General features: G+C 37.3%; 1 protein-coding gene across 3 annotated transcripts in view; it reads left to right on the top strand.

Annotated features, from left to right (window-relative positions):
• Window positions 1-15,380, top strand: part of COL25A1 (collagen type XXV alpha 1 chain) — a 499,505-nt gene that overhangs the window by 37,689 nt on the left and 446,436 nt on the right. The window contains exon 1 of one of the 3 annotated variants that reach the window (XM_081556987.1): window positions 10,471-10,614. The exons of the other annotated variants lie outside the window; for them this stretch is intronic. The gene's annotated coding sequence lies outside the window, so the exon portion shown is untranslated. Of the gene's footprint in view, window positions 1-10,470; window positions 10,615-15,380 lie in introns of those variants that run through there. 3 annotated transcript variants of the gene reach the window in all.

The following is a 15,380-nucleotide window of genomic DNA, read 5'->3' as shown; positions in this document are numbered from 1 at the left end:
GCTTAGTTCTGTCTTATTCTGGAGTCCAAGCTTATACTTCTTAACTATTATACCTAATGGGAGCTTCCCCAGTGGTTTAGCAATAAAGAATCCACCTGCAGTGCAGGAACCACAGGAGACATAGGGTCAGTCCCTGTATTGGGAAGATCCCCTGGAGGAGGGCATGGCAACCCACTCCAGTATTCTTGCCTGGAGAATCCCATGGACAGAGGAGCCTGGCAGGCTACAGTCCATAGGGTCGCAGAGTTGGACATGACTGAAGCGACTCAACAGGCAAGCATGTATACCTATTACTATAAGAGACTATTAAAAAAAGAAAACTTTAGCAAAGTAAATATTTGGAGGTACTCTTAGTAGCAGGAAGGATGCATAAGGAATGAAAAAGCACCTGGAAGAAGAGGACTGTTGAAAAGCATTATGTTAATATGTTGTTGTTGTTTAGTTGGTCAGTTGTGTCCAACTCTTTGCGACCCCATGGACGGTAGCACACCAGGCCTCCCTGTCCCTCACCATCTCCCTGAGTTTGCTCAAACTCATGTCCATTGAGTCGGTGATGCCATCCAACCATCTCATCCTCTGTCATACCCCTTCTCCTCCCACCTTCAATCTTTACCAGCATCAGGGTCTTTTCCAATGACTCAGTTCTTCGCACCAGGTGGCCAAAGTATTGGAGCTTCAGCTTCAGCATCAGTCCTTCCAATTAATATTCAGGACTGATTTCCTTTAGGATTGACTGGTTGGATCTCCTTGCAATCCAAGGGACTCTTAAGAGTCTTCTCCAGCATGAGTCTCCATCTGATGTTAATGTGAGAGGAATGCAGAGAAAGGGCTCTGTTCACTGATATGGCTCCTGTGTAGTTTCTGTGCTTTGAAAACAAGTATACCAGTAAAATTTGATACATCATGTAATGCTTTAATTTTTTTAGGGTGATTTTCTGAGTACTTATCTTCTTAATGTTGCCTGTTTTTAATAGGCATTTAGTATGTAGATTATCAGAAAAAGCAGATCAGTTATTCTGAAAGTAAAATTTTAAAAAGTCGGTTCTATGAGATGGATGAAACTGGAGCCCATTATACAGAGTGAAGTAAGCCAGAAAGAAAAACACCAATACAGTATACTAATGCATATATATGGAATTTGAAAGATGGTAACGATAACCCTATATGCGAGACAGAATAAGAGACATAGATGCATAGAACAATTTTATGGACTCTGAGGGAGAAGGTGAGGGTGGGACGTTCTGGGAGAATAGCATTGAAACATGTATATTATCATATGTGAAACAGAACACCATTCCTTGTTCGATGCATGAGACAAGGGCTCAGGGCTGGGGCAATGGGATGATCCAGAGGGATGGGATGGGGAGGGAGGTGGGTGGGGGGTCCAGGAAGGGGAACACATGTAAACCCATGGCTGATTCATGTCAATGTATGGCAAAAACTATTACAATATTGTAAAGTAATTAGCCCCCAACTAAAATAAATAAATTTATAAAAAAAAAAAAAAAAGTCTGGTGGTATATAGCATGGGGCCACAACCATGGCTGTTTTGGAGAATAATCCTGACATTCATTCGTATTCTGCTGTTTTATCTTTAATTCCTTGTGTAGTTCAAATGATTTATAGTATATACTATTATTACATCAAAAAATACATGTTAAAATAGGTGTCTATTGCCTTAATTATGTCATCTTAATGAAAAAATATTAAAATATCACTGTTAATTGATAAAATATATAAATAAATTATAGTTTATTGATAATTGATAAAATTGATAATTTATAAAATGTATAAATATATATATAGTAATTGATAAAATATATAAATAAATTATAGTTTATTGATAATTGATAAAATTGATAATTTATAAAATGTATAAATATATATATAGTAATTGATAAAATATATAAATAAATTATAGTTTATTTAAAGAAAGTGGTGTTGTTTAAACTGTTCCTTCGACTTTCAGCTAGTGTTTTTTTGCAGATGTGATCTTTAGTCCAAATTTTTAGCCCATGCTGAATACTTTGCAGTGTCTCAGTTCTCAAATTTTAATAGATAGGTTAATAGATTTGAATAAGAGAGTTGAACTGACATAGCTCATGATTTGCCCTGAAAACCTGAGGATTTTCTAATTAAATACTGAATGATAGTCAGTGCTGCTCAGCTTACTAAATCATGCATTTTTCCATCTTAGTGACATGGTTAAAATTGGAAATGTCAAAAATGCCTGAACAAGAGGGTGATTCATGGACTTGAGCCTGGACTTGTTTTCAATTTTCTTTATTAAAAAAAGACATTATAAGTAGATTAACTAGAAATTTTAGTGTACCTATTAACCTGTCTTTTAGCAAGACTGTGTTTCTAAGTTGGAAGACATTTACTTTCTTCAACAAAAGTGGTGTTGGTCTCTTTAAAATATAATATAATTAATTAATTTCTCAACATCAGAGGCGAAAACCATGTGTTGTTGGATTTCTTTCTTTTTTTTTTTTATAAATTTATTTATTTTAGTTGGGGGCTAATTACTTTACAATATTGTAATAGTTTTTGCCATACATTGACATGAATCAGCCATGGGTTTACATGTGTTCCCCTTCCTGGACCCCCCACCCACCTCCCTCCCCATCCCATCCCTCTGGGTCATCCCATTTTAAATCTCCTTAGAGGGACTTGATCAGCCTGATCTCTGGTTGCGAAGCTCAAAACTCAAAGCAGATCGAACTGAATTTATTATTCCCTAATAAATACAAAATAAATAAAAGTCAAATTTGCTCCTCCCTTTGCACCTTTCTCAGTGAATGGTGCTCATTATCCAAACCATCCACTTGAGAACTATTCTTGACTTCCCCTATACTCTTTGTAATTTTTCATTCACTGAGTCCTGTCTGTCCTCCCAAATGTCTCAGATCTGTCTGTTCTTCTCTGCTCCTTCTGCTGAGACTCTTGTCCTGCCCACCCATATCTTTCCTTGGGTGAAGGTAACAGCCTACTGCCTGATTTCCCCTACTTCGTTATTGCTTTCTTCCAGTCTGTTTTCCACAGTGTAGCCAGAGGGATCTTTCTGAAGTGGAATCTGGTGATTCTTGAAACAACTGCAAATATCTGAACAGGGTGGACCCTTTAGTGGAGCCTCCATCAGCCTTCCAGCCTCGCCTCTCACCCTTCGCGCGGTCCTTGAGCTGTGCTGCGCTGTCTTCTGTTTGCCCACGTTGTGGGGTCCTTTTCAACCTCTGGACCTTCACCCCTGATGACACAGGAGACTCTTCACCCTCCTCAGCCTTCAGTTCCTGCTTAAACCTTCTTCTCTTCCTGGAGCTTAAGTTCTCCTGCTTATGTTCTTTTGTCTGGATTCCGTAGAATGTAGTCCTTAAAATTTTTTTCTGCACTTGTAATCCTTTTTTATAATATCTTGTTAGACGGTTTGACTCTAAAGTACATGTAGGGAAGGGACTTTTTCCCCCAGCGTTGTGTGTCCAAAGTTCAAGAGTTTCTCATAGCCCATGGAGGACACTTAGCAAATATTTATTTAATGTATGAATGATTCAGGTATGCTATTTTTTGGGGGGGAGGGTAGAGTGTAGTAGCTCTTGGGCTTCCCTGATAGCTCAGCTGGTAAAGAATTCACCTGCAATGGAAGAAACCTGGGTTTGATTCCTGGGTCAGGAAGATCCCCTAAAGAAAGGATGGGCTACACTCCAGTATCCTTGGACTTCCCTGGTGGCTTAGACAGTAAAAACTCCGCCTGCAAGGTGGGAGACCTGGGTTTGATCTCTGGGTTGGGAAGATTCCCCTGGAGGAGGGCATGGCAACCCACTCCAGTATTCTTGCCTGGAGAATCCCCATGGACAGAGGAGCTTGGTGGGCTACAGTCCATGGGGTCACAAAGAGTCGGACACGACTGAGCAACTAAGCAGAGCACAGCACATACTAGCTCTTACATTACTATGCAAAGTACATTCTCAAGGTAGCACAAAAGAAGAACATTTAGAAAATGTAAGTGGGAGAACACACATGGCCCAGTGACAGAAAATGAGGCAGGAATATAGTATAAAATTCCAGAGGCAGAGAGAACTCTGTTTTAAACAATGTTCAGATTATCAATCTATCCATCAACCTCATAACAATTTCCGTTGAAACAGAGTCTGTAGTTTTTCACAGTAATGGATTGTAGGAACCGAAAAACCTCAAATTAGATATGTCTTTCTAATATCTAAACTAACTTCTTTTGCTGTAATATAAGCTCATTTCTTATCTTTCTTAGGTGAAATTAAGAGCTTTATACACCTACTTGTGTTACTACCAAGTTTTTCTGTTTTCCTCCAATACATGAGGTTTCTTTTTTCCTCTTTGTTTCATATTGTATCTTGTTTTCTAATCTTTTAATTATTCTTATTGCTAGTGTTTTTAAAAATTTATTTATTTTTTAATTGAAGGATAATTGCTTTACAGAATTGTGTTGGTTTCTGCCAAACATCAACATGAATCAGCCATAGGTATACATATGTCCCCTCCCTCTTGAACCCCCCCTCCCACTTACTGCTAGTATTTGAACCTGAGTATGCCATCCTTTATGCTATAAACCAGGATCACCAAAAACTGGTTAGTAATAAATACAGTGAAAGGATTACTACTCTTAAGACTGATTATTGTGTTCTTTTGAAATATGCCTCCAGCAAATCTCTGCATGATATATTGTAAAGGATTTCATAATTTGTGACTAAAAAAAGTATTGCCCTTAATCTGAAAGATTTTGATGGACAAATTGCCCAAAAATCATTCCTTCTAATAAAATGCTACTGTGCATAAAGAACTTAAATATATCTTTCTCAGCATTTTTTCAAGATTGAGCTTATTTATGACCCTTTTGTCAAATAAACGCTGAAGGCAGGAATGTGCACTTTGCAAGTTGGATGACCTTTTTAAAAAAAGAAACTTTTGCTAATGAACTAAGAAGAATGGCTCTTTCTGGCTCACAGTGGTTTAGATATATAGAATGATGCTGTATTATATGCTATAATTTTTTTTAATAGGTTATGGCTAGGATGGGGGAGTTTTAGAGCTTGCATTACACTATGCATTTAAGAGTAGAGTAGGTAAATGTATGGGAAAATGGGGGAAGTGCTCTGAAAATGTACCGGCCAGAAATCCAGATCAGGCTGACCTTAAAGACCTTGCATGAATCGAAAGTTCCTTGTTATGAGAGAGCAAAAGGGAAATAATATAGGCCAAGGATATTGTAAAATTACTGTATTTTAAAATATAAAATAAAATTATTGTACAGTAAAATAAAATATTGTTATTAGATCAATGATACTTTGCTATAAGAGCACCTTGATAGATGCTTCCGAGATGCTCAAGTGGGCAAAGTCACCTGTTAGAGTGGAACATAGTTTATTTCTTTATACGTAAAAGCTGATTTCCATTCAAGGAATATTTACTTAGCATTTGTAATATGTCTAGCACTAAATTGTATACTGTGAGGAGCGCTATTTTAAAAATTTCTTGTGTTGAGAACTTTTAAGATCTATTCTCTTAGCAACTTTAAAATATATAGTATAGTACTGTTAACTCTTCCCAGGTAGTCAATGGTCAAGAATCTACCTGCAATGCAGGAGATGCAGGTTCGATCCCTGGGTCAGGAAGATTCCCTGGAGGAGGAAATGGCAACCCACTCCAGTATTTTTGCCTGGGGAATCCCATGGACAGAGAAGCCTGGCAGAATACAGTCCATGGGGTTGCAAAGAGTCGGACATGACCGAGCTCGTATGCATGCCCAATGGTTAAATCACATATGATCCTCAGATCCTGTATACTTTAGTGAACACTGCTTATTTTCCCCTTTCCCACCTCCTGGATGAAGCACTTCTGACAGATCCTAGCTGCGTGATTTCTTCCTCAGACTCTACTGTGGTTTTAATATATTGACCTGTGATGTAGCCTCAAATAGTTTATCTTCTTGCATTGTTTATTTCATGTCGTTGTATCTCAGTTATGAACCAAATTAAACACTCTTGGGAGGAACCCCATGTCTTGAACAATGGTATAGTAATGTGTTATAAACATGAAATGATGTTGGCTTTGAGGAGTATTCTTTTTGACTTTAAGAAGTTAAACATATGTTGAAATACTATACTTTGGAATAAGGCTGCTAAACTTTTTTATGGTTTTTATTACCTCCCAGTTTTCATAGGAAATCTTCCTTGGTTGCTTTATTTTTAAAATGATAATAACAATAGTTTGTATCATTATTTATAAATTTACAGATTACATTTAGATATGGAAATGAATTTGATTATCACTTTCTACTTGAACTAAATTTTGAAAATCTTTTTGCTGCAGTGTTGATTTCCTCTCCACCCCATGTATGAAGGTATATGGTACCTTCACTATACAGGCTTGTTGGGGAAAACGTAGAATGTGAGAACTCATTGAAAAGATAGTCCTACCAAACAAAGGCAGTGGCTGTTAATGTCTTAGCATGTTTCTTTAAAAAAAAAAAAGTTAAATATGTTTTTACATGGTTGAGATCATATGCTATAGATATTTTATTCTGTTTTTCACTTAATATTATTCAGTAAACATTTTCCATGTTATTAAACATCTTTATAAGCATCATTCTTAATACTTACATGGTAAAGATATCCCATGACTTCTGTAATACTTCTACTGATTTCATATACATTTTTTCTTATAATCAGACATAAGAAAATAGTATAGCTTCTAGGTAAGACTTTTTTTTTCTTTTTTTTTTTAATAAATTTATTTATTTTAGTTGGGGGCTAATTACTTTACAATATTGTAGCAGTTTTTGCCATACATTGACATGAATCAGCCATGGGTTTACAAGACTTTTTGATGGAGGTAAGATATGTTCAAGGGGCTTCCTTGATGGCTCAGTGGTAAAAAAAAAATCCACTTGCCAATGCAGGAGACATGGGTTTGATCCCTGGGTGGAGAAGATGCCCTGGAGAAGGAAATGGCAACCCACTCCAGTATTCTTGCCTGGGAAATCCCATGGACAGAGGAGCCTGGTGGTCTACAGTCTATGGGGTCACAAGCAGTTGGACATGACTTACTGACTAGACAACAATAAGATTTGTTCTAAGCACCATTGGTTATCTGTATAAGTAGAAATATTTACTTTCTGTTTAAATTTCAAAAACTTTTTTCCTTCTCTGTTTTAACTCTTTAAATCAGATTGACTATTTTCCCTCTTCACTTTGTTGTGTATCTTTCTCCAAATTAAGGAATCAGCTCATTATGAAAATTTCTCTTCTCTTGTTCTCTATTGCCCCATACTCACTGAATAAAAAGATATTTCCAAGAGTTTACAGTATGATAACCATCAGTCCAAAGAAAACATTTTCAAAATGTTGATGTTGGCAGTGAAGGAATCTTTATAAAAGGAACTGGGTTAAATGAAAGAGAGTTTTCTCACCTCTTCTTGCTTTATACCTTATGCAGTTGCACTTGGAATCATAAATTTAAATTCGGTGTCTCAAGTAAAAGTTTCAGAAAGAGTTCATTCATCTCTTGTTAATCACACACCAAATGTTTATTTATTTTCAAGATTTTCCTTACAGTGCAAGCAACGTATGAATGATAAGGCAGCCACACAGTAGCACTTGTGTCTCTTTCTGTTTTTCTTTTGTTGTTGTTCTGCAACTAGCATGACTTTAATGGGGTTAAGCAGAGAAGGATGCCAGAGATAGTTATAAGAAAATGGAATTAGACAGTGGCTTTCTGCGTGTGTACTCAAGAGTTGTTTATATGAATGTAAATATTTGGCAGTATAAATAGAAATATGTCTTATATTTGAATCGATGATTTTGGTAACCCTACTGCAGTCCTTTGGGGATTGTTCAAAACCATTTGAAAGACCTTCTTTTGTAGGTAACCACTGACTTCCACCCAGCTGTCTGCAGGGATCTATCCTCTGTTTATAAGGTCTCATACTAGGGAATGCAGAAGTGACTCAGAAGTATAAGTCCCAATCGCCGCCCTCAAAGACCTTAGCCAGGGAAATAGAACATAAGGAGTTCATATATTTAAAAGTGACTTATAAACTTTCAAGTAATATAAAATATAGTATGCTATAATTTAAAATTTTAGTAACAATGAATCAGTGTGTCACAAAAAATTAAGATAAAAATGCAAATAGAATTCAAAATTGGTAGATCATAACTTTTGGCCAGAAAACTCAATTAAGGGTCTTAATTGGACTGGACTTTAATGATTATATTGAAGAATTTGATAATTTGAAGATCCTTCAGATAGAGGAAATGGCAAGAACACGTGCTTGGAGGTATATTTTGTCTGATCATTTCTTCACGACATTGTAGCTTAGTGGTTAAAGCATAACTCTAGAGCCAGATTATACGTGTTCAAATTTTGGTGTCTCCATTGCTGTTATTTTCATTACTTTAACAATATTTATGTTGTGGTGTTGTATAATATTTGACTGTAAAGGTAATAAAAGCAATAATTTAAAATGATAATGATGATTGTTAATGTTTATTGAGCACTTATTGAGCAGTACAGCCACTGTTTCAAGTGTTTTACATGCATTAAATTCATTTTATTCTCAAAATAATTATGAGGCAAGTATTATTATTTATTCCTATTTCATCAATGATAAACTGAGGCACAGATAGACTTGCACAAAGTCCAACGGCTAGTATAATGGTCACAGAGCTCATAAGGTTGACTAGGATTATATTGGGGAATAGTTTATATATTTATTTATTTTTTCAACTTTTAAAATTTTAATTTTTTTCCAGTTTTATTGAGATGTAATTGACATACAAGTTTAAGATGTACAGTGTAATGGGGAGCAGTTAAATTTAAAATGCATATGGGTAATGGAAAAGACTATCAGGATGAATGTTGTGTGGTTAGTAGAAAACCATTCTGATTTCTATACCAAAGAGTGGTATGGTCAGACAGTCTTTTAGGGAGATTAAGCTCAAAAGTGTAAATGACACAGACTGGAAGGCAGGAGACCAAGCTGCTGCAGTTTTCAGCTGTGAAACTATAAGGCCTGAGATTGGAAGGGAGCAGGAAGAATGGGAAGGAAGTGCCAGAAAGGAGGATTCAACTGGGCTTTGTTACTACTTGGTAAGGGAGACGGAGGCGTCAGTGATGACTTACAGCTGTTTGACTTAGGTTAATGGTGATCTCATTAGGAGGTAGTCTGTCCTCATGTTTAACCAACTTCCGAATGCTTAACATTTCAACTAACCTTCTTTTGAAATTCTTTTTCCTTCTTTCTGCTGGTGACTATTGTTAAATCTTGGTTTTCCTCTTACCTAATTCCTCCTTCAGAGTTTTTTCCTGTAGTGCAAAGTTTTCAAAGCCTCAATCTGAAACATTTCTTTTTCTTTCACGTGCCCACTTCATGATACAGTGTATATGTTGTCCAGTTACCTTTAATCCAGAGGCAGTGTAGCCTCATGCAGGGAGGAAGCCCTGGGCCTGAGTCCCAACTACACATTATTAGCTGTGGAATAACAATGTCTTTGATCTTAATTCGCTCATTTATAAATGGGAAGGATTCCTGCCTTATGCAGTTATTCTAAGTATTAAATGAGTCCAGGGAAAAGGGTCAAAACACACTAGTTCCTTACCAAATTTTATTTGCTCCTTAAAATAAATTTTTTTCCAAAATTTTTTGGCTCTGGGCATGTGGAATCTTAGTTCCCCGACCAGGGATGGAACCCGCACTCCCTACATTGGAAGGGCAGAGTCTTAACCACTGGACCTCCAGGGATGTCCCCTTCTATTTGCTCCTTTTGTTCCTCTTACTCCTATTCAAATATTTTCCTTCAATTCAAGTTTCCCTGATGGCGGCTCTCCCTACCTTAGGAAGAATAGTTGTGATTTTCTTTTGCTTGCCATATGTTAAGCTATACGTTATCATCATTCATGGATTAATAGCATAGTGATTGTCTTTCTGTTTTAAACATGGAATGAGTTAATACTCTAAAAATTTAAGATATGAACTACAAAGAGATGGAATAATAAACTGGTTTTATGTGAAATTACATTTCAGACTGGGGGTGAAAATTTATCTTCAGATTGGATTAAGTGCAGTCTGAAGACAAGCTGTGGGAACATGATATATGCAATATGAAAATTTCCACAGCTCTTACGTATCTAGAAATTTTATTTGTACAGATGTTATGAATGATACAATGATTGATCTTTTATATAGCAGTTAGAATGGGAATTTCATTTGATTGAAAATGCTGTTGTGAAGAATATGGATCTCAGTAAGATGCTGACTCACATAGATTAATAGGAGGCACTATCTTTGCAGATGGGTGAGACAATACTATTTGCTACTGGGAAACTAGTCAATGAGTTCAAGTTACATGTGTGCTCAGTCACTTCAGTCTTCAGTTGTTTCAGCTCTTTGTGACCTCACGGACTGTAGCCCACCAGGCTTCTCTGTCCATGGGATTCTCCAGGCAAGAATACTGGAGTGGGTTTCCATGCCATCTTCCAGGGGATTTTTCAACTCAGGGAACGAACCTGCGTCTCCTGCATCTTCTGCATAGCAGGTGAATTCTTTGCTGTTGAGCCACTGGGGAAGCTCTGAGATCAAATTAGGTAAGTTCTTATTAAGGATTTGAAAATGACCCACAAGCGACTCTCTGAATCAGTTAACTTTTTGAACTCCAATCGTCTGTCTCGTCAAAGCTATGCTTTTTCCAGTAGTCATGTATGGATGTGAGAGTTGGACTATAAAGAAAGCTGAGCGCTGAAGAATTGATGCTTTTGAACTATGGTGTTGGAGAAGACTCTTGAGAGTCCCTTGGACAGCAAGGAGATCCAACCAGTCCATCCTAAAGGAAATCAGTCCTGAATATTCATTGGAAGGACTGATGCTAAAGCTGAAATGCTTTGGCCACCTGATGTGAAGAAGTGACTCATTGGAAAAGACCCTGATGCTGGGAAAGATTGAAGGCAGGAGGAGAAGGAGACGACAGAGGATGAGATGGCTGGATGGCATCACCGACTCGATGGACATGAGTTTGAGTAAACTCCAGCAGTTGGTGATGGACAGGGAAGCCTGGTGTGCTGTAGTCCATGGGGTGGCAAAGAGTCAGGCACAACTGAGCGACTGAACTGAACTGAACTGATCTCAAGGGTAAAATATTAAAAATAATCTCAGAACATAGAGTGTGAAAAGGTTTTATGTATGATCTATTATACACCCATTGTTTTAGAGAGGAAGAAACTGAGGTTTAGAGTTTGAATGGAACTTGGCTAAGATGCCCAATAATGACAGTGGTAAGTCAGAGGTCAAACTTAAGTCTCTTGATTCCCAGCATTCTTACCACTCTGCCACAAAAGCCCCATAAGCATTAACATTATTTCAACCAAACACTGGTCTAGAAATGAGGCTTCTGAGAAACTGGAAAAAAATCTGGGGAGTATTTATAGACTTCTGAGATCACAAAACTTCAGCTCTCCTCAAATATTCACATGAAATGGATGCTTCAGGAATATCCGTCACTTTGGTACCTTGTGCACTGACATCCACTGGAGGACCTGAACTCCAGTTTGAGAGGATGCCTCAAAAGCAGCTTACGATCAAGATAGTTGCAGTTGTACATATTCACCCAAGGTGAATTTGATATGCAAAAATTAATTTATTAATAATGGTTACACATTTTCTGAATGAGGAAAGAACTCTTACAGTTTAGCTGTTGATCAAATTTGATTTTATTTTGAAAATTATTAGAAATATAGTACCGGAAGGCCACTTTAAAACAATGTGGTAAACTCTTTTGCATTCCTGCGTAAGTTAAATCAATATCAACACACATACATACACTGACACACACACACACACACAGACAGGACAGTTCAGTTTTGCCACTCAGTCGTGTCCGACTCTTTGCCACCCCATGGTCTGCAGCACGCCAGGCTTCCCTGTCCATCACCAACTCCTGGAGCTTGCTCAAATTCATGTCCATCAGGTCGGTGATACCATCCAACCATCTCATCCTCTGTCGTCCCCTTCTCCTCCCGCCTTCAATCTTTCCCAGCATCAGGGTCTTTTCCAAGGAGTTAGTTCTTTGCCTCAGGTGGCCAAAGTATTGGAGTTTCAGCATCAGTCCTTCCAATGAATATTCAGGACTGATTTCCTTTAGGATTGACTGGTTTGATCTCTTTGCAGTCCAAGGGACTCTCAAGAGTCTTCTCCAACACCACAGTTCAAAAGCATCAGTTCTTCAGTGCTCTGCTTTCTTTATAGTCCAACTCTCACATCCATACATGACTACTGGGAAAACCATAGCTTTGACTAGACAGACCTTTGTCAGTAAATGACTTTTAATATGCTGTCTAGGTTGGTCATCGGAGAAGGCAATGGCACCCCACTCCAGTACTCTTGCCTGGAAAATCCCATGGACGGAGGCGCCTGGTAGCCGTCCATGGGTCGCGAAGAGTCGGACACGACTGAGCAACTTCACTTTCACTTTTCCCTTTCCTGCACTGGAGAAGGAAATGGCAACCCACTCCAGTATTCTTGCCTGGAGAATACTAGGGATGGCGGAGCCTGGTGGGCTGCCATCTATGGGGTTGCACAGAGTTGGACACGACTGAAGCGACTTAGCAGTAGCAGCAGCAGGTTGGTCATAGCTTTTCTTCCAAGGAGCAAGTGTCTTTTAATTTCATGGCTGCAGTCACCATCTGCAGTGATTTTGGAGCCCAAGAAAATAAAGTCTCTCACTGTTTCCATTGTTTCCCCATCTATTTGCCATGAAGTGATGGGACTGGATGCCATGATGTTAGTTTTTTGAAAGTTGAGTTTTAAGCCAGCATTTTCACTCTCCTCTTTCACTTTCATCAAGAAGCTCTTTAGTTCCTCTTCACTTTTTGCCATAAGGGTGGTGTCTTCTGTGTATCTGAGGTTATTGATATTTCTCCTGGCAATCTTGATTTCAGCTTGTGCCTCATCTAGACCGGCATTTTGCATGATGTACTTTGCGTATATGTCATACGCATAGGACAATGACTAACATGTTACCATCTCTGTGTAGTTTCTCTATGTGGCTCTTTTCCAAAAGGCTTTAGATTCCTGTGAGAGGAGGAGAGATTAGCATTGATGAGCAGACAGTGTGGGAACTTGATTTGCTCTGTTCTATGACTTCTGGACTGTCATTTGAAATCTGTAAAATACCCATTTTAACTAAGTAAAGATACAAGGGCAGAATGGATATATTCAAAACTCAAAGCAAAAAAAATCTGGTTAAAGTGTATAACAGATGCAGTATTCATTGTGAGTTTAATATATTTGAGATTGCCAGAAAGCATCAACAGTTTGAAGTTATCCATTATTTTAATGAGAGGAATTTATATGATGTTGCTGTTTTTGTTTTTCATCAGCTTCTCACTTCTGCTTTATTGGTTTAGGGGAAAACCAGAAAAAAATGTATAAAGGTTTTTAAAAAATAGTCTAGAACATATTAATAAAGATTATTTGATTGAATGAGCAAGCAGTAGTTTTCATTTGGGAGGGAGTGTAGTTGAGGGGAGAGAAGGAGAAGCACACAGGAGTTCTCGGGATGGCCTTCCCAACCACAAATATTCACCGTTTCCCATTCAGAGACACAGCGCCTTGGGCAGAACCATGGCTCTGGAGCAACGAATTAAAATAAATTTGGAAATCACCCAAACCACAAGGCCTGTGAGCTTTGCACCAAATTTTCAACTTCAATAGAGGCTGGTTTTGTTTTAGCAATATGGCACTTCTTTGGTTTGATGATTTAAGTTTTATTTTTAAATTAAATTGTAGTATATGATGAAGTTACTCTTGAAATGTATGAATTCAGATGTTACAAGGATACTATTTATGAGAAAAATAATTTTTCATTATGGCTAAGCTCAGAATTCTTGAAAAGTATCAAAAGTTATATATTTTTTTTTTGTTTTTTTGCTCCAAGTAACAGAATGCTCCCATTAAGTAAAAATTTTCACTGAGAAGAGGTATTTTCCCCACTCAAACAGGATACATTTTTTTCTGTTAGTTCAACTGACAGATTTCACCTTGTAGAAAAAAGATAGCATTTTCTTTGCCCAGTGACACCAAGGCATTCCTAACAAATGAGATTTTTGTAGGCTTTGTATTTGCATTAGCTTTTTGAAACTAAGAGAATTCTGCATAAATACCTAGCACAGTGCTTGGTGCATGGTAAAGCTCAAGAAATGTTAATTTTCTGTTTTTCTGTTTTCTTTCTTCTCAAAAGGCATCCAGCATTTATTTCAGTGAATTTCTCTATTGATTTGGAAGCCCTGTCAAAAATTGGAAAAATCTCACTGCTGAGCAGTGTGTCTCATTTTCAAGCATATTGATCAAAATGTAGTAACAGGCAAGCTTATTAAAGGAATTTCTTTAAATTCAGCTCAATTTAATAAAAATTTATTTACTAACTACCATGCACAAGGCACTTATATAGACATTTTAGGGGATAGAAAGATACAACTTTATAACACATGTAACTTAAGAGTACAACATAATTTCTGTATAGCTTATAATCCATGGTTGGTGAAAATGAGGGGGACATATATTCAACATAATGTAACATTATATGTGTGTGTGTGTGTGTATACATGCACACACATCTTCACATGTATAATATAAACATATGCACATGTACACATAACATCTTATAGAATCCAGGTCTCTAAAACTTCTAACCCATTATTCTTTCCATTATACCACATACAGCTTCTCAGCGAAGAAGTAAAGTGAAAGTTGCTCAGTCATGTCCGACTCTTTGCGACCCCATGGACTATTCAGTCCATGAAATTCTCTAGGCCGGAATACTGGAGTGGGTAGCCTTTCCCTTCTCCAGGGTATCTTCCCAACCAAGGGATCGAACCCAGGTCTCCAGCATTGCAGGTGAATTCTCAAGAAAGAAAGTGGGTTTTGATTCCCACCTTCCATTTACTTAGTTGGTGTAACCCATAAGTGTTTCAGTATATTTCCAAAATTTTAAGCTTTCTCTCACTAATTAGGGCATTGAAGGAAATGTGCCTGAATTAGCAAACTATATGAATTACAGGTTATTTCTAAGTAAGCATAAATTTAAAATATTTCAAGTACGCACAGTAACCCAATTTTCTTGCTAACTAATGTTGTCTGCGTAGAGGGCAGTAGAAATCTTATTGGGCATGCTTTAATGAGCCTAAAAAACTCAAGTGTAATTAGTGTTCTAAAGTACTTAAAAACAGTTCACCTAGGAAGTTTAAGTAGGTCATGCATATTTACTTTGGTAATTTTTTTTTATAATTTTAAATTTATTTTTAATGGGAGAATAATTGCTTTACAGGTAATTTTTTAAAATAAACACTTTCTTTAGTAG

Source organism: Giraffa tippelskirchi, chromosome 1 (genome assembly GCF_054371585.1).
Source record: "Giraffa tippelskirchi isolate mGirTip1 chromosome 1, T2T-mGirTip1v1.2.pri, whole genome shotgun sequence".
Taxonomy (NCBI): domain Eukaryota; kingdom Metazoa; phylum Chordata; class Mammalia; order Artiodactyla; family Giraffidae; genus Giraffa; species Giraffa tippelskirchi.
Note: the sequence above shows the minus strand (reverse complement) of the source record. Positions and strands in the feature narration are given on the sequence as shown.